Source organism: Caloenas nicobarica, chromosome 2 (genome assembly GCF_036013445.1).
Source record: "Caloenas nicobarica isolate bCalNic1 chromosome 2, bCalNic1.hap1, whole genome shotgun sequence".
NCBI classification, from domain to species: domain Eukaryota; kingdom Metazoa; phylum Chordata; class Aves; order Columbiformes; family Columbidae; genus Caloenas; species Caloenas nicobarica.
Window position 1 is genome coordinate 89,651,890 of NC_088246.1, and position 20,192 is coordinate 89,672,081.

The following is a 20,192-nucleotide window of genomic DNA, read 5'->3' on the forward strand; positions in this document are numbered from 1 at the left end:
TTACATTGCTGTTTTACGAAACTGTATTGTTATAAATAAGGAAACATCCTTGACTGTCAGGGTTACACGACTGTAATGAAAAAAATGTTTGGCCTTCAGCAATTGCCTTTTTTTTCTTGTTCTTTTAACAACAAGCAACGTGAAAGAATGTTCTAGATTCCAGACCTTCATTTTTAATGACAGTTCCAAACTTTCGTTAATGTTTCTCCTTGAACAAGTTTTTTTTTATAATGTAGCCAAAGTTACATTCTTCCTTGAGCTGGGTGTTTCAGGCCATTTGGATTTGCAACATTTTGGCTTGCAGATAAGTTTTGATTCTAGCTGTTTTAATTAAGTATATTTTTATAGGATTACTCTAGCATGGATCAATTCCATCGTTTTGTTTGTTTTAATAAACTCCCAGTGCTTTTAGTGTTCTAAATGGAGGTCTTGCTGCAAACAACACAAATCAGTTTCTGCTGCGGTTTATAGTTGAAATGTGCAAATGCTGCCATAAAAGAAAAAAAAAAAAAAACCAACAAAAAACCCCAAACTTTGATGGAATTCATTAAAATACATGTACGAACAAAACTAACCTCCTGGTTTAATACAGATGGGTTGGCTAAACACAAAAGCATGCCTCGAAAGTACGGTGAGCGCGGAAATGCAAACGTACGTACCTGGAGAAAGACACTTGGGCTCCTCGGCTGCCCGCCCCGCAATGCCACGTCTCACCGCTCCGCTCACGCCACGGGACCTTTACAGCGAACTCTCCCAGGACCCACAGATGAACTTTCGGGACTGACATGTCGATCCGTGCCGTAGAGGGAGGGACTCGCCGCTGTCTTTTACGTGGTCGCAAAAATGTCAGCGCAGCGCTCCCCCGCCCGCTGGCGCCGAGACGCGCAGTGGAGAGCAGCGCGGGGGCCGGCGGCGCACCCGCGCAGCGGGACGGGGCAGCCAGTGCGCGGCTCCCGCTGCCTGCGCGGCTCCCTGCCGTCCCGCGGAGGCCCGCGGGCGGGACATTGGCTTTGGCTCGCCGGCACCCGGCGGGCGAGGGGTGGCGTGTGTGGGGGAGCAAGGAGCCTGCGGCGCGCAGCTTCGGCGCAGGCGGGCGCTCCCGTGTCCCTCCCGCTCCGGGGCAGCCTCTGACGCCCGGCTCCCCTTCGCCTTCTCTACCTGCTGCGCCCTGGCTTCGGTGCCGCCTCCTCCGACCCACTCGGCGGGGAGACGCGGAGCCTCGGGCGCTGTTCAGGAGCGCCGCGCCCTCCCGTCCCGCGGGAGCCCCTGCGGACCCCGGCACCCGCCGAGCTACCCCTCGCCCGCCGCCTCAACCCCTCCTCCCTTCTCGCTGTCGCAGCTCGCCAGCATTTGTTGTGCTTAGTTGTACTGGCGCTGGCTCAGAAACGATCGCGAGGAGAAGCCTCCGGTCAAGCTTTTTGGGCTGCGGTAAGTAAAGGGAAAAATATATAAAGCAATAAAATTAAAACAAACAAAACCCCAAGCACAAACATCTCAACCAGTTGCAACTTCTCGGCTGGCCCGGAGGGGGGAGCGCGGGGGAAGGGAGTAATGCGAGATCACCCTAGCCCGGGGCAGAGTCGGCTGCGGGTTGCGCGGCGACCCGCGCATCGCCGGGGACTGACGGGCGGCCGCCACAGCCGCCCCGGCTGCTGCTGCTCCGCCCCCGCGGCGGGGCGCCGGGTCCGGCGGGCGGGCGCGGGGGGCGAGGCGTGCGGCCGCCTCGCCGCAAACTTGGTGGGAGCGATCGGAGCGCGGGCGGCTCAGCGGTGCTGCGCGGGGCGAGGCTGCGGCCATGGCGGCGTGAGGCGGCAGCGCCGCGCCGGGGAGCGGGGCATCAGCGCGGCGGCGGCGCCCGCCTGCGCCCTGCAGCCCTACGGCGCCTCCAGGTAACCCCCTCCCGGCCCCTCTCCCCCCCCCGCCGCGGTGATCGGGCTGGGGGTGGCGGGGATTCTGGAGAGGCGCGGGGATGGCGCGTCCCGGGCCGCTTCCTCCGTCCCCAGGGCCGCCTCCCGGGGGCTCGGCGGGGCTGCGCTCCCGGCTTTGCCGGGGAGTCCCGGGGGGGCGAGGAGGCCGGCTGGGGTCCCGGCCGCCGCAGCGGCAGGGTGCCGGCAGGGGGAGCTGGGAGCGAGGCGGAGCGGCGCTGCCGCTGGGGACCGGTGATGGGGAGCGTGGCCGGCGGCAGGAGCCCGGCTCGGGCATTGCCCGGCTCCACCCCCGAAAGTCCACCGAGCCGTTCAGACGGGCGGTCGTTCTGCCCGAAGGCAGCGCTGTTTGTTCGGGAAAAGAAAATCCATCCGGGCAGGCAGCCGTATCTCCAACGGGGCTGCAACCCAAACTGCTCCCCTCGGCGCTCCCAGCGGGAGCCCCCGCGCCGCTCCTGCCCGCGGCGCCGCACCCGCGGGAGGGTTTTCTCGCCTAGGAGCATAAGGTGTGTTGCGGTCTCGGAGCCCTGGCTGCGGGGAGGGCAGCCGGTGGCTCCGAAACGTTTTTGCGGGGTTTCGTTATACTTCGGCAAGTGAAGTTTGCTCCGCTGCTTCCTCTGGTGCGAGCAAACGAGAAGCGGCGTGGAGGGCACCGGCAGTTGTCTGAGAAACGTGGAATATTCGGTGGGATGTTCTTGTAAGATGATTAGAAGTCCCAGTCTATGTTTCTTGGCACTGTTATTTAACTGGACTGGCTTCGGTCTCTAGTGTAACCGTATTTTGGCATTTTCTGAAGAGCTGACTTTGAGTTACTGTTCTGCAACGACACAGAAGGAAACACCTTGGTCTGTTGTATTAATCCATCGTTTTGTGAGGAGTGCTTACCAGATTAATGGCAGCTGTTAGGGTATGTTGTATCATTCTAGATGCTAAGTGTGCTTGTTAGATTTACAGAACGATTATCTGCCCAGGATTATTCCTGGGGGGCAGCAGGGGTGTGGGGAGCTCTCAGTGCCATCCATTCCTTCAGCAAACCTGACTATTGGCAGGAGAGGTCGGTGCATGTATGCACACGCACCCTTGGGAAGATGGTTAGAATTTGCAAGATTACAGCTGAGAAAAACATCCTGAAACTAAAACCTGTTGTTAAAGTTACTGTAATAGCGTGCTTCGGCAGACCTAAGGTAGTTTATTTGAAGACTGTATTTTCTGAAAGCTGACTAACTGCTCTTAGTTTGAATTTTTGTGTGAAAGGCAGGTATGCTGCTAGCCCAGACAGAATGCTATAAAAACAGATTTTTTTTTTTTTTTATAGTGGAAATTGCACTCAAATCTTAGTTGTAGCAGTTTCAGTGTCTTCTGGTTGTTATGTGAGTAACACTGACTCAGTCTGGCAAAGTTAGACTTCTTAAGAGATGTTGAACTTGGTGCTGTCATATATATGACATATCTGACGTCAAACAAAAGTGTATTGCTGTCTTAAAAGGCTGAGGTATGGCCTTGGGTGCTGTGCTCGGTCTAGTGAAAGAGTTTGGTAGACTTCTGTATTTTGTGCTGTGTTCCCACCTTCTTCTCCAGCAGGTACTGATAATCTAACTTTATTACATTTACTAATGGAATCATCTCATTTTCTCATTTTAATGCTGAACAGCTGTGAGGAGTCATGCTGAGACCTGAGACTTTGCTCTGGAGGGTGGCAGTTTACTTTCCTGTTTGAGAGGTTGTTTTGAACTAAGTAATGTAAACACTTGCTTTTAAGTTGTACTACTTGTTCCTTAGGATGTTGTAACTGTTTTGTTTTGATTGAGAAAGCTGAAGGCATTAATATCTGTAGTGTCTTATTTCTTTTAATCTTTAACTAGTGCTGTTTTCTTAAAATACTTAAAGGTAGTAGGAGTGCTCATGTACTTTGTAATGAACCATAAACTTTGGTTATATCAGATTTTTTGTACTCATTTCCTGTTGGGCAGAGATGCAAAGGGTGGTAACTATGTATTGCTGCTGTTTTCAGAAGAAAAAGTGTGGTGTTTGTTGGTTTTTTTTCTTTCTTTTTTTCCCCCCGGCTACTTGGGGAAACCACATGGATTCTAACTTCTGTTGATGTAGTCTTATACAAATACAGTGTAGTCTTATACAAATACAGGATTTTCACTGAATGAAGTTCATTACTTTCCAGTGAGTAGTCCGTATGTTACAAGCCATAAACTGCAGAAATACAACATGAGCCTCCTGTGAACTTCAGTTTATGTGTTAGAGGTTGTGTGAAGGAATTAAGCCAAGGGAGCAGCTGAGCTTGAGGGATGGGCAGGAGCAGACCCCTTTCTGCGCTCTGGTCTGCAAGGGCTGTATCACTCCGAGTGTTGGCTGTGGGTTATTTCTATGCTGTGGGACACGTAAGTGGATAGTTGATAGTACTATCAGTTGATAGTAGGTGTGTACTACCAGCACTATCGGTTGATAGCAGGAGGGAGGGGGTGTGTAATCCAATACCGTTAACGTAAAGCAGTATCTAGTAATTAGTTAATATGTTGCTATGACTGTCTTCTGAATATCAATTATATACAACTTAGCTTTAGATTTAACATCTGGTTTATAAAATTTTGCTATGATCTTGATGTTTGGTAATATATGTTCTAAAGTTACTACAGCTCCTAAGACAAATTGTTATTGCTGCTGTCGTAATTATAGGAAGCAGCACCAAGGAACTTCTCATTTTCTGTAGCATCACTTTATGGAAATGTTTAATGGGAGTTCTTGTCAGTGCCAAGTTCTCCAAATTCCTGTTAATCAGTCAATTTTTTTTCATTATCATTCTTTTAGCCTCTTCAGTGTGTGTATACATTCCTCATCAGAAACAGTTTTAAGTTACAGACTATACATTTGCTCTTTCCAAATGTGTTTCAAAAAGCTGCAACTCATTCAAAAGGAGGAGTTGTTTTTGTCAAACACTATAAACATTCTTCTAACTGATCCTTTGGAGATATGTTTGTCAACTATTCTGTGGTAGGCTAGTTTTAATTTCCAGGCTGCAGCATTGCAGCTGTGACCTGTGAAAGGCAGGTGGCAGTCTGCTATCTGCGGTTCTTACAGAAACCTGGGGAATGTCACAGCTGGAACTGTGCAATTGAGGTACAGTTTGCTGCTAAATCTGTTGTTGTTGAAAGGGCAAATTGTTTCTAAAGAAGGTTGTGGATTTTCTTTTAGCTTCCTTCATATACGTGTCCAACTATTTGTTTAAGAAATTTGCCATGTCGAGTCTAAGTATAGCACATTTACATAACATTTCTCAGGAAGGTAGCAAATACAAACCAAGTCAGTGACCCCAAAACTGCAGTCTAATTAGTGTCTCGTTCTTGATTTTTTGCTAGAATGTATATTCCAAAGTATAAAGCTCGTAAATATCTTGCTATTTAGTGGATTTATTCATGCATCTGTTCTCAAATTTGTGTCTCACCTGAGGTATATTGATGCAATCCAATTGTCTGTTGTGTAAATCACCTATTTATCTCCATACTCATTATTTTTGTATAAATATATTAATAAAGCGAATCTCTATTTGGGGACCTTTTAGGAAGAAATCTCTACTTGTATCCCAGTGTATATTGGAAACTTGAGCAACTTCACAGAGGAGCTGATATTCATCAGTGATAGTAGCAGAAAGCTGGGATTGTTATGAAGTCTGCACTGAGGCCATAAGAATACTTAATGTAAGTTAACTCTAAGGCTTCTGTAGCTAGAGAGAGAGTACTTTAATAATTTTGTGCCTTGTTCTTCTGACCCACAACTAGTTTGTTGCCAAATCACTAATATTTATTGCTGGTGAACTCTACAGACAAAGGTATGCAAATGAATATTTGTGTTGTGGTTTTAAAAATGTTTAGGCCATTGTTCCATGCTGTATTTTCTCCAGCATAAAGTCCCTCCAGAAATTCCTGCTGCCTTTTGTGTGTGTGTGTTTTTCATAATCTGGATCATCTCAGTGACCTGGTATCAATGGAAGCCTACTAGCGTTTGCAATGGCAATTCTCCCTAGTTATGAAGTGTACCCTAGGAGCACTGCTGAAATGGCTTTGAGATGGGAGAAGATACACGGGATGAAGCCCTTTCTGTTGACCTGGTCTGATAGAACTGAAATTTCTGAGTGCTTAAGGAAAATTGCCAGTTACAGGAGGAATGGTCGTGTGTATTGCTTTGTGTCTTTCAAAGTATAGCAAAGTTTTAGGATTTCTTTACTAAGCCAAAGTTGGAGATTGTGAAAAGGGATTGTCCATGGTTAATGGGCTGGTATGTTACTTAATTGTAGTTCAGTTGTTCATAGCCTCTTCTCTTTGCTTTCTTATTCCGAACTTGCACTAGGGTTATATGGTTGTTTTATTACATTTTATCGTGAAAACCAGTGTGTGTGTATTGTAATTTTTATCTAGCTTCTCTTGCTCCAGTGCATGCTTTTCCTTGCTCCTTTTTAAACCTAAGCAATGATATTGAAATACTTGGTAAGAATGTCTAGGAGAGAATAAGTATGCAAAAGTACTACTAGCATTTGGTGATATATTACCCAGTACTGCAACATAGGGCTCGTAGTTTAGCCAAAAGATGGGATTTCATCTTAGGAAGGGAATAGAAAGGACTGTTTCCTGATAGTGCCTTTCAAGCCGTATCAGCCTAGGGTAGGCCAAAAGTCTGAACCATTAGCCTTATGAACTAGCTGCAATACTGAAATAGCTGAAGGTGATGTTGGTAGTATTGTTGTCTCTTGCACCTGTTTCTGACACTGCAAAGCCACATTCTGGCTCTCACTTGATATAATACTTCAAAAGTGGTCAACCAGAACCTCTCTTTTAACTCCTGTCCTTTAATAAAAGTTTCTTTTTGTGACCTGAAAACCACTGGGTGCTCTGTTCCCTGAAGGCAGGCAGATATAGGTGCAGAATCCTGTACCAGCTGGGGAGTGTTGTGGTTTTTTGTCCTCCTTGGCGATTCCTATGTCTTTATGTCACTCAGTTGTCTACGGGGTCCTTTTAGTTGCAATAATGTAACTCTTAATATGGAGCCACACCATAAACCATATTAGGGAAGATCCTCTTGAAAACACTTCTTCTCTTTGAAGTGCCCTTGGCCACTGATCTCAGTAAGGTCCTTAGGCACTGGTCCCACCATGTAACTTCGGGTATGCAATGAGTATTATTAGGTGAGGGAGGAGGGGAGAAGAGGATTGTGTGTGCCGATAGAAATTCTGATTAGTCCCTCAACAATGAAATTTAGGACTGGCAGAAGAGCTCTGGTGGATTTTGCCCCAGTGGTTTGAAGTGTGTTTATACAGCTTTTTATTATGTTAGTTTTGTAAGAAGCCACGGGCTCTCTTTTGGGGCTTGCAAATGGACTGAGATGCAGACGTATGGCTGTCTTCAGCAGCAGCCTAAACTCATCCACTGAGGAACCTGAGAGGAAACATCTTATTGTGTTGCCCTTGAGTGTGTCAGGAAGTGGGGAAATTCAGGGTAATGACCTGTTAAAAACTGGAGCTCAGTCTTCCAGATCTTGTCTGTCAGACCTTACTCTATTGAAAAATGATAACGGATTCTGGTACGTGCTGTTGGAATTGATAGCACAAAATGATATAACTGGTCTGAACAGCTACATTGATTTGACAAAAGCGTGAGTTCATGCATACAGATCTAGAGACCCGTGAAAGGTGAAGAAGTTGGTGTTTGTGGGGCGAAAAGCTTCCCTTGATGGATGTGGGTAGGAGTCCTAAAATGCTGCTACCGCAGGCCCTGGAGACTTGTTCAAGAAATGTAGTTCTGTGGTAAAACTTGGCCAGAGTCTACAGACTCAACTGAATTTCTCAAGAATATTGCCAGGTTCTCAAATTTAATTTCTGTTTCTTTCCCAAGTGCATAGTGTTAGACTCTTTATCTGAAGTGTTAGATAGACTTTCATTATTGAACACAAACCAGTGCAGCCTGGGCATCATCCTTTAACTGCTGGTAACTGAAAAAGGGGAGCTAGCGACAACAGCAAAAGGAGAGATCTGGGCTCTACATAGGAATCACTGTTATTTTTGCAGTTGTTGTCTGTTGTTCTAAATTAAGTTAATGGTCTAGGTGGAGGCACTTGTTTGCTTCCTCAGTATCCTTTTTATAAGCGAGTTTGCAACTAGATTTTATTAGAAAATTCTGGTTTTGTCCTCTTATCTATAACTGGCTGGGAAAATTATTTTTCAAATTTATTTAATCTGAAGGCCAACAAAATCAGTATCAGGGTTTAAAGAAAAATAGTCTTGAACTAGAGCTAAACACCTCATTCTGATATTTGACTTGACTCTTTATATTTGTCTCTCAAACCTGAAGTCATAAGGTGCTCTTAAAATAACTTGAACAAACAGGTTATTTTCCTTTAAGTACCCAGATGGATGCATTGCCTGCAATGGGCTATCTACCTTTCAGCAAAACATGTTAATCTTTTTATAGGATGACTGTTGACAAAGCTTGTCCTTCAACATCAGTTGTAGAGATGCTGTGTTGTATTTTTTTTCAAGAAGGATAAAGAAAAAAAAGTTCTAGTGCGTTGCAGAGGCATATTGCAAATACTTTAATAAGAGCAAATATAAGAATTCTATCCCTTCAAAAATAGGGTTTTACATTTGTGTACAAGGAACAATTCATGTGCTTAACTTACCTTTTTGTTCTACTGTGATTTTTTTTTTTTTTTTGTAGAAATCAGGCCTGATTTGTAATTGATGTATTTGTTAATTTTGTAGATGTAGCATTCCCTATTAAAAAGTCTTTTAAAAGGGATTTTTTTTTTCCCACTGCTATCATCAACCTTGATGTTTTTATAAGTCCCAAATTGCTAACAATGCCAACACTGGAAATCTTGAAAATGGCATTTGATTTGAGCAGCACAGTTGACACCGCTCTTGTTCCCATCTCTGCTGACACCTTCAAAGATTTATCTGTAGCCATAGATCACATCTAAAGAACTCAATTACAAATAAAACCTGGGGATTTAGAGATTTTTGTTTTCAACCAGCAGACCTAGTTTGATTTGTGCTGAGCCAGCTACTTGCCTCCCCTTGCCACTTTCTGCATTGTGGGAAGCATTGCTTTCTGGCACATTTGAGTCCCTTTTTTCCTTCGTGCTTTGATGAGTAAAACTTTCCAAGAAATTATGCATAATAAGTGTTGAATGTTCTTGCTTCTACATAGGCAAATATTTTCTACAAATTAATCTTCATATGAAGAACAGTGCTTCTGCGAGTGTATTAGTATCTATAGATAGTTGATAACTGGGATAAGCGATCTTCAGAAAAAAACAACTGTCTGGCTATTCCTGAATATCATTCGTGTTTTCTTTCAGGTACTTTCAATCTGACCCTGCCTCTCCAAATATTAAGAGGAGAAAAAAACCCAACAAAAAACCTTTGACTTCATGATAGCATCTGGGTTGACTTCCATCATTGTATAACTAGTCCTACAAGCATTAGGCTTATGTGAACTGGAGTGCCTATGGGAGCCTTACTTTTATGACTGAATCATAAGGATTTGAGTTAACAAGACTTAGTATTATATTGTTCAGGTTTACATGTCATGCTGTGACTGAAAAGAGTTTGAGATTGCTCTTGCAGGCAGCTAACCAGGGAGGAAGTGGTGAGCAGGCATAGCTGATAATCTTTTCAGCCTTAGTAATGGCAACTGGTATATAAGCTATCGGTATGTTCTTCTGAAATGTTGTTTCATTTAGCTTCTTTTTGCAGCAGTAGTTCCCAAGATACTATCACAATTTTAACAGTATTTAGGGTGATCACTGTACTCCTTATCTCTTGATCCCAGGAGCTCATCACCAGAAAAAGCTGTTCATCAATTTTTCATTATCTTTTTTCATGGTGGTAGACCTGGCTGTTCAAAAATGAGTGGAAATACATCATCCCTGCCCTAAGGCCCCTACAGATGGTGTCTCAGTTCACGCAGAGGAGTTCATACTTGTCTATGTGGTATGATCACTCCCAGTTAGTTCTACTATAGCTCAGCATGTGACGTGAAGGATGTGAGTCATTCTGTGCAGAACCATTGAAATTATGAGATTTCTTGTGTTTTATGCAGTGTGGCATGAAGTAAGCTGGAGATGCTAGTCAAATGCGTTCCTCTAGTGTTTCTGTTGACTAGAAGCTGCCTGTATCCTGTGGACAATGTGTCTGGTTTGCTTCAGGTTCTGAAACATCAAAGAAAATCAAGTACAAGGCATTTGTATAGTTAAACTAGAGCGTTGATAGAGACTTTAGTAATGTGTGAAAAATGTATTAGAATTAAATCTAGGTGTTGAAAGACAAAGCTCATTGAAACAATAACTAATGTGTAGGAATTGTTGAGTGGTGCTTAGTGACAAAAATTGTTCTGGTTACATGACTGGATCACAGTAATGCTCCCTCCTGACGGTAAAACCTATGTATAATTTAAAAGCTTTATATTAATTATAGAATATATCTGTGATACATGTAATTTTTAAAAGAAATGTTGGCAAATAGCATTTATAAATTTTTTTTCTGGCTTACTGTATGCATGGTCAAAATTAACCTCACCCTCCAGTTCCCGTATATGTATATTTATGTATGGGGGATGTGTGTGTATGCACATATCTCTCTATACATACGTGCACATAAATTCACACATGCACTTTTACAGTCTGTTCCAGTCTGTCAAACAGTAGGACTGGCTAGATCATGTGCTTCTTTTGTTTAGTCAAAATGCTGCTGTAGCATCCCAGACAAACAAAATAATAGTGGAAAGACAGAAAAGCCTTTCTGCAGGGAAGAACTTAATCAGCTTCAGTCCAGTGGTTAGTGCACAAGACCATGCCAGAAGACAAAGTGAATTGAAATAGAGATCAGGACACTGTTCTGGTAGTTGGTAGTTTTATTTTGAGCTCTGAAGAGCTCATCTCTTTGAAGAGCAAAGAAATGTTGGCATCAAATATTGATTATGTGTAGTATCTAAAATTCATAAACTTCTTAACTTTATTCTGGCAAGCTAGACTGCAGGGAAGAATGGAGCAACTTTGCTTGAGAGTGAGAAAAATGAATAAAAGAACTAATTTGAATTAATCCTTCATGATGACTATAGTGAGATGTTTTAAAGGCAAAGGTCATGATGTGATTTGACTGGATTCAGAAGACAAAACTGAATCAGCAGAATTGGTAAGTTATGAGGTTATATTAATTTAGATGGACTAGTAACATGGACAGGATAATTTGACTACAATAATAAGAAAGCGCACAGCAGTTTGAGATTTTAGTATACTTTTCTGAGAGCTGGTGAGCAATTTCTGAGAGCTGGTGAGCAACTTCTAAGTGCAAGCATTTCTCCATTGTTTGCCTCTGGTTTGATGGTATATATTCACAAAATCACAAAATGTTAGGGATTGGAAGGGATCTCAAAAGACCGTCTAGTCCAATCCCCCTGCTGGAGCAGGAACACCTAGATGAGGCTACACAAGAATGTGTCCAGGCGGGTTTTGAATGTCTCCAGAGAAGGAGACTCCACAACCTCCCTGGGCAGCCTGTTCCAGTGTTCTGTTACCCTCACTGAGAAGAAGTTTCTTCTCAAATTTAAGTGGAACCTCTTGTGTTCCAGTTTGAACCCATTACCCCTTGTCCTATCATTGGTTGTCACTGAGAAGAGCCTGGCTCCATCCTCGTGACACTCACCCTTTACATATTTATAAACATTAATGAGGTCACCCCTCAGTCTCCTCCAAGCTAAAGAGACCCAGCTCCCTCAGCCTTTCCTCATAAGGGAGATGCTCCATTCCCTTCATTGTCTTTGTTGCCCTGCGCTGGACTCTCTCCAGCAGTTCCCTGTCCTTGAACTGAGAGGCCCAGAACTGGACACAATATTCCAAATGAGGTCTCACCAGGGCAGAGTAGAGGGGAAGGAGAACCTCTCTCGACCTACTAACCACCCCCCTTCTAATACACCCCAGGATGCCATTGGCCTTCTTGGCTGCAAGGGCACTCTTGCTGCCGTGCACTCTTGCTTCAGGCTGTGATTAAATCCTTGTATTGTGTAAGATTTGAGTAGAGTTGTTATGTTTTAGTTTTGAAATTCTTTAGGTTATTTCCCCATCTATTCCCTCAGGCTGCAGCTGTAGTTCCAAAAGTGAGATCAATAGGTACACATATGGTAGTATGTTGCTTTTTGTAGGGTTCTCAGTTAAAGGTTAGTTTGTTTAATAGTAATGAAGAGGCTGGAATATTGAAGGCTGACATTAGTACTGCTTCGTGGTCCAAACAAATTTGGAAAGAAATGTTCTACAGGGTTTGTTATCTGCCTTTTGGTATAGCAATGCTAAAAAAATTAGCTCTTATGCTCCATTGGATTGCTTTTTTCTCTGTGTAGATTTTAAGGCCAAAAAAAGCGAAACAACCAGAATATCCTTTGCTTTATAGTTGAATAATTTGACTTAATTCTGTTAGATCTGTTGTGTGTGGGACGATACCTAAGGTATAAAGCAGGCCAGGATACTCCTACATTCTGCTAAAAGATAATATATGTGTAAAGGTAATGAACAAATGAATCTCTAGATTCTCAAGTTATTCTTTTTTGCATATAAATAAAAAGGTCTGAATGGCAGTGCTGGTGTAGTTTGCTGATCTGTCTCCAACTAATCCATCAAGGGTGAGATCCTGTTAGGAGTTTTTTATCTAGGTGGAATTACTCGTTTCTGCTTTCCTTCTCTGCTAAGTCAGCCAAGATGGTACCCCAGCAGGTAAAATTATTTCTGTGAGCAAGTCGTGCGCAAACTCAGCCTTGAATTAGCCATGAGAAGGTGCGCTGAGTATCATGTTGCCTCTGTCACATCTAAGACATGTAGGTCACCTTTCTAGCATTCCCATAGCCTGGGCTGTGTATACTGCAGTTGCTGGATTCTGGGCAAGCAGGAGTGCTTGGGCTGGCAGGAGCCTGCTGGCATCCACATGGCTGTCTGTTTTTTGTCCTGGTGCTTTGCGTCCTGAAGCTCAGTGCAGAGAAGAGCAGCTGCTATTGTGTGGGATGGTGGTTTTATTTTATTTATTTATTTTTTTATGCCTCATTCAAGGAGTAAACATAATGAGGGAGGTAGCAGGCAAGAGGGGAGAAACAGCTGGTAGAAATAAGAGGTGGGAGAGGATGTTTTGGATGAGTGGGAATGGAAAGCTTCAGAGGAAACCAGATCTCGTGTGTCATAGGAGAACAATGTGGTGGGAGCTAGGAGACTGGATGTGGTCAACTGCAAAATTGTGAAAACTTTCTTCCTTCTCTCTGCCACTACGCACCTGGCACCCCACTTGGGCTCACAGCATTACCCTCTTCAGCTTGCCTTGGCTCTTCATGGGATCTGACTCCTTTTGGACTACATCTGGAAACAAGGTTCCAGCTAACATTATCCTTTGCTGCTGTGGCACTTTAGTACTTAGAGGTATATAATTAGCTAATGAAATGCTTAACATAGAGTTTCTCACACATACAACTGCATGAAACTTGATGGCTGTGTTAATGTAAATAATTGGCAGGCAGAAGGAGTTGCTATATAATATGGATTGCAGAAACTGAATCTCAAGTTGGCAAACTGGGTTGGGATAATTGGAGTAATGTCACCAGCTCCGAGAGCGGACACTCTTTCATTTGTGTGCTGAAGGTTTGTGGATCTACAGGGCCTTCAGCTGTTCTCCAGGTATGAACTTTCCATGCAGCTTGTTCATTATTTGCTTTGTGTTTCTTCTGTGAATTATGATGTGCTTTGCAGTAGAACTCTACTATGGATGATAGGATACTCTGGACATGTTATGGAGATAAACAAGTTAATTTTTCAGACTTATAAAGTGCACACTGAGTGCAGGCTTTAATTTATGGATGTCTTTGTTTATCTCTTTTGAGTTCCAGAAGTAAGTGTGAAATGACAACAGCCCTGGTTTAACTCTCTTAGAGAGATCTTTGGTCCAGTGCGGTTCCTTCATAACCCAGAGCCAGACTCTTTACTCTCCGCCTTATTTTCCTTTTCTTTAAAAAACAAAACCCTGACAAAATAACCCAAACAAACAAATAGAAACCACAATGGTTTTTACTAAAGCAATCAAAAAGCCAGTCCCCTCAGTTGTCTGAGAACTTATGATCAGCAGAAAACCTATGAAACCTTATGAATCAGTTTGGTGTGGGAGCACAGTTCAAATAGTTTGGAATAGCATGGTGGACTTCTGCCTGAGTTCCATTAATTATGGCAAATATGGAACACAAAATGTTTGCTTAAATTATCTGTAATACAAAGTGTACTTGGATATATTAGTAAGAATTTTGATACAGCTTTTTTATTCCACTGTCAGCACATCCAGGCCTTTTTTCCCTGTGTCTTTAAATATCCCCTTGAAAATCTTTCAAAGGTAGTTTTATTAACTTAATGTAGTGCAGATGTCACTAGCTGTGAGGAATAAGTCACAATGACTTGTGTTGTGTCAAAAATATCGTCAAGAACCTTAGAACAAAGGGAGCAATTAATGAACAGTCTTCACTATGAACAAATGTCAGAGACTCCTCCAGGGCTAAGCTGTTTCTGTGCCATATTCATTAATTGCTCTTTTGAACAAAGTTGGTGTTGATGACTGGGTTTAATTAAGCATACCTGAGAAAATTCACAAGAACAGATCAGAAGTATTAGAATGAAAAAATTGTCTTTAATTTAATAAATAAAGACTCTTTCCTTCTCAGAGGGGTTTTATGCTTCATGTAACTGTTTCTGGCTGACATTTCCCCTTAACTATTGGGATTGTCTTCATTGGAGATTTTGGCAGAAGATATATCTTATTGTTCGCTTCAGGATGCATGCCAAATACCACGCTCACATTTAAATCTCTATGATTAAAAATTTATTAAAATCTGTCATGATGGAAGATAGCTCTCAGAGCAGTCTCAGTCTACCTGTTGAAATGTGGCAGGTAAAGGGAAGGCTTGCATGTGAGCAGAAATGTCAAAATCTTAACCCCTAATTGCTAAAGCTCATTCCAAACTTGCTGACCCTGTACTTTCATTAAAAATATCTCCTTGGGAAAACTAAACAGCAGATCTGTAGTATAAACTCATATGTAAAACTCGATTGTCTGTTGTACTCAGTGACTTACAGATCTAAGTTGACTTGATGATCATGGTCCCCAACACCCATGTTATTACGCAGAATATAGTAATATGTTTATTACTATGTTTGTTTGTTACATTTTTTTATTCTATTTTGCCACTCAGTAAGACAGAGGAAGGCGTGGTCAGTATAGTCTAGATGCCTGGAGTAGTCTACCTAGAAAATGAAGGCTATTTCTAAATGATTTTTCTGTGCATTGAACTGAAAGTTGCAATCACATATGTAAAATACTGTTATTTTGGGTTTTGATGAGAGAGACTTTAGAGGAAGACTGAAGGCTAATATACAGCACAGCTGACCTCTTCTAATTATACTGTGTCCAGGTATTTATTTTGGTTTTATTAATAGGTTCTATTGTGTAAAGTCAATCAGAATATGAAGAAGAGTTTTGTGAAAGAACTTTGTAGTAGTATGCAGTTTTGAGCCAAGTTGTAACTGGAAGCTTTAATAGCCTTACAGTACCACTTTAGAAGTGGAGATGTGCCATCGGATGGACATGTCAGAACTTAGTAAAAATAGTATATCCTATAGTGGCATTCATCCAGAAATCTAAAATTAGCATTGTATCCTGGATATGATACTGTAGGTGGTCAAAGGCACTAAATAGTATTCAGCACTCTCTGTTATTCAAGCTGGTCTTAACATATTTATTTTAAATACATTATAGTTTTATGCAAGGCTGACTTACTGTTATTACTGTTGTTCCTCATATGGCATCAAAATGTGCAATGTGTTTCACAGGTATTAAAACAAAGTCTTGGCCAGAAATGTTTAACATGGCCCTACGTGAATGGAAGTCAGTGGCGCGATTCCAGCTGACTTCAGCTGGGAGTATAAGTAGATCCTGACTTATTTCTGATAATATATAGTATATAAACACACAGTCAGTTGGTGGGATTGAGGGTAATTTATTTCACATTATACTATTTTACATGTAGTATTCTAGTAGAGTTTGGCCAAATAAGCTTGAGGAAAAGTGCTATCCCCTGTATTAGGGGAATATAAAGCTTGAGGAAAAACAGAACTTGGCTATTATGGTTTGATTAATTGCTTGAATACTTATGCTAGTTACAGTAGGTTCTGATTAGTTGTATGAGGGAAGACTGTATTGACTTTTACTTTCCATTATCCTGCACCCCTCTGCCCCTTTCTTTAACAGTAGAGAGACACAGGCTTTTTAAGGACTATGGGCAGGAGGTGTCTTTAAAACCCCTTGGAATGACCTGTAGAAATAAGATAGGATTCTCTTATGACTTATTTATTGAGTCTAGGTGTTACTTCTTGTTTTTGTTTACAGAGAGTGGTAAAAAGAGCATGTGTTTCTCTCGCTTTGTCATGTGCTCTCAATATATACGTCTGTGTGTGTGTGTGGAGAGGGATGCGAGAGAGAAAACAGAGCTGTGTGTATATGTAAATATTCTCTTAGAGGACAAACATCTAGGGAAAAAATGAATGTGTTCTTTATTTGTTATATTTTAATTATACATGACCATATTTTTTTTAAATTCAGAGTATATTAATAAATTTTTTGGAGATTATCACTGAAGAGACTGGCTTCTGGCTCTTAAAAACGTGATCTTTGAATAAGGTGAGAGACTTCCGTTCTGTGTTTTCAGATATTTCTGCAGATCTTTATTACTTTGCTCACACTTTTTAAAAAGCATGGATGCTTATTATTCTTTGCCATATTGGATAATTGTTAGCATTTTAACAGCTTCTTGGAGGACAAAAAAATGTCTTCATCCTTAATTAAAATGATGTCTAATATTTCCATTTAGTGTCACTTCTAAGAGTTTAGGTAGTGCTGGTATTAAGAGATTGAGTTTTTAGATATAACATTCACTGCTACAGCAAAGAGAAAGCTATTAACACATACAGAAGTGGTGATACAACAGGTACAGTGGGTAAGACGGAATTGTAATTTGTCCAAAGATTCATGGCAGAGGTTTTTTCTGTTTATTTGCCATAGCAGGTTAGTGACAAGCTTCAAAATAGTGATGCGATCCGAGATGCACTTGTGCTTTGAAAGCTGAAGGGGGGAAAAAACCACATGTGAAATATTTAATAAAGATATTTTGAAGTGATCGCGTTTGTTCTCTCTCCTGATGTTATGAGACAGTTTTTCAGAAGGTGGGTCTTCAGGGAAGTGTTTTGTTTTCTCTCTTTTCTGCCTTCAGGAAGCAGCCCTCAGGGAAGGGGAAGTGATTTGGAAGTGTAATGGTAGCCAGCACCTGTACAGTAGCCTACCCTTTCCACTCCATGTTAAAGGGACGAGCTATACCAACTTTCTTAATTCCTCTTCATCTATGAAATACTAATTTTCAAATGTTTTGTGTCTTTATGGAAATTGAAGTGCTACATCTCAGTAAACCTAAATCCAGTGGCCTAAGCATGTTTGGATTTTTATTTTAGTTATACATCTTTGCTATTGTGGAATACTAAGTAAGTGGTTTCAGGAAGAAAAGTAGGCTTTTGCCCACCAAAATAAACCAGACCTTAACATGCATGTAGTAGGGTATGTGCGTGTGTTTCTTTTTCTTCACCTGCAGGAAAGAGGTAAATGCAAGCACCAAAAAGAACATTCTAAGAAAGTATAAAGTACAGGATGAATTTTGAGAAAGCTGCATACTGTGTCTTGGGATCTAGTGAAGTTACAGTTATTATCTTAGCATGATACCTATAATAAAGACATATAAATAAAGAAATAACATATAATAGATTTAAAAAAATACAAGACTATAATGCCCTTCTCCTGTCTAGGGAGAAATTGATTTGTACATGCTGTTTGCAGAACTTTTTCTAAATCAGTTCACACTGCTTCAGTGGAAGGTGCTATATAGGTGAATAGGTCAGTTATATCCAAGTTCAGTGAGCTTTTTTTTTTTTTAAGTAAGCACTTAAGAGCTACTAATACTCTGATAAAGAAAAAAAAAAACCTGGTGGTGTTCTAGGGTTTATCTGGACAGTAACGTAAATAGACGAAAACCACATTTAAAATAGGAGAATTCAGAAGAGCTTTGGTTTCTCCAGTATTTCTTTTTTAGAAAGTTCTGATTGTTTTCTAAGACTTGCTCACAAAAAAAAAAAAATCAACAATGACAAAAAATCTCAAAACAACACCACCTTCACCGCCCCCTGAAAATAAACAATTTAAAGCCTATTTCAAAAACAGCTATTGTGCTGGCCTAGCTGAAGGGCTGGTGAAAGCTCCTGAAGACAGCTTGTTTCTGGACTGTCTCTTTCCTCCACCCCTCAGATCCTGTGCTTCTCGGTACAAGCGCCTTGCAGGAGTGAAGCGTTCCTGATTCATCTCTGTGGACCAACCACATCTGTGGCTGGGATGGTCCATCTCTTTTCATAAAAAGGCTTTAAACTTCCCAGAAAGAAATTATTCCCATATTGTTGTTAGTTTTAACACTAATTTTAGGCAAGGTTGCTGTAGATATGAGAAAAAATCCTCCATCTTACTTGTTTAGGTGACAACTGTAGCTTCACATATGAAGTAGAAAACATGACTAGTTCTTTCCAATGTGACATTTGAGGACAGATTGATAAACAGCTTGAATGACATTTGAAAATGCAAGGTGGTGTAAGAACTCACTGCCTTAGCTAAATGTAAACACTGCTGGGAGAAAAGGAAGCTTTTATTTAAAAAAGAAAAATGATGGAGAAGTTAAGAGCAAGCTATGCTTTAAGCTATTTTCTTGTATGATTAACACCTGGACTGTCTTCAGAAAACAACATGTCTTTCTGCTTTTATAATTTCAGGGTGTTATTGACTGAGCAGTAGGATGCTTTTTTAATCTGCCACCTTACTGAGTTCTTTGCCATCTCCTGACTCTGTTAGGAAGCTAAAATTGGAATTTTAGCTATCAGACATAGAAATCATTAAAAACAGTTATTGACTTCTAAACACTCTTCTGTTATCTTGATGTTGTCAGATCACCCTTAGCCACTTTCCACAACACATAATTGAAAACAATGAAATTTCTTAACTTTTGTGGACAGGTAACAGACTGGAGAAGATTTTTATCTGAGAAAACATCAGTCAAGATGAAGCTATAAGAAGCTACATCTGTTAGCGGTAAGAATAGCTTCAACAAAGGAATCTCTACTAAAAACACTGTGTGCCTCTTCTACTTTGTCCTTTATGTTAAAGCAAGAGTCATTTTACTGAGGTTGAATAAGAAAGTTGTAATGGAAGTGACACAGAAATCCATTAATGCTGACTTCAGATTTTTAGATTTCAATATCTACAGCTTCATTGCATAGTGAAGTTCAGGTTTTATGGTAACAGTTAATGCTCCGGTTTTGATTCCTGAAATTTGATTTATGTATGAACGTCCTTCAAAAGACTAGGTGCTTAATGGCAAACTGCTTCAGGGTGAGGAAGTAAGAGAAATTAAATGCAGCTTTAAAGTAGTGGTCCTATTTATTAAAAAACATTCCCCATAAAGAGTGATAATATCCTGTCATATTAAGAAATGAAAAAAGGTGAAGAGTAGATAATTAAAATTGAAAAGCAAAGACTCCTTTTAATAAACCAGAGAGCAGGACACAAAACTTTCAAGCTAAAAAGGAAGCATAGTGTAAAAATGTGAACTCTTTTTGTAATACATTAGTAAGTCAATTTAACTTTCTTATATTTCACTTTGTATGTGGAACCACAACAACATACAGATATATGTTGCTAGAAATATTATTATTTTTCCTCAGAAACTTGCAAGTTTCTTTGCTTATTAAATACAGCAATGGAGTTGGTAAATTGATAGATTAGAGAGAAGTAAGTTAAAAAGAGATTTAGATGGTTACAGTTATTTCATATTGACTTTTACAGTCTGGGGATGGGAAGTTCTCCCATGTTTCAGAGTACACGATGTGAAAGGTGAGACTGGTGACAAAAAGCTGTTTTCTTAAACTGTTTAATAGTACCATCTGGAGCAAACCTTTGGCCTTTTTGGTACAGATTAAATCTGTTTTGGGGATGAGAGGGCTGAAGCCTTCTTTTTTTACTCCCTTTAAGTTAGGTATTAATAAACAAAACAAAATACTGGCTCTATGTTCTAAGCTTTGTTTCTTTTTGTCACTTTTATATGCTTTTGGTTT

The 20,192-nt window shown here is 41.1% G+C and overlaps 1 protein-coding gene across 7 annotated transcripts in view; it reads left to right on the forward strand.

Annotated features, from left to right (window-relative positions):
* Window positions 1–1,251: 1,251 nt before the first annotated feature.
* Window positions 1,252–20,192, forward strand: part of SEMA5A (semaphorin 5A) — a 330,124-nt gene continuing 311,183 nt past the window's right edge. For 3 of the 7 annotated variants that reach the window (XM_065628512.1, XM_065628511.1, XM_065628519.1), the window contains exon 1: window positions 1,252–1,428. The gene's annotated coding sequence lies outside the window, so the exon portion shown is untranslated. Of the gene's footprint in view, window positions 1,429–1,812; window positions 1,890–2,385; window positions 2,432–19,099; window positions 19,171–20,192 lie in introns of those variants that run through there. The other 4 variants (XM_065628513.1, XM_065628514.1, XM_065628518.1 and 1 more) reach the window with 4 other exon arrangements.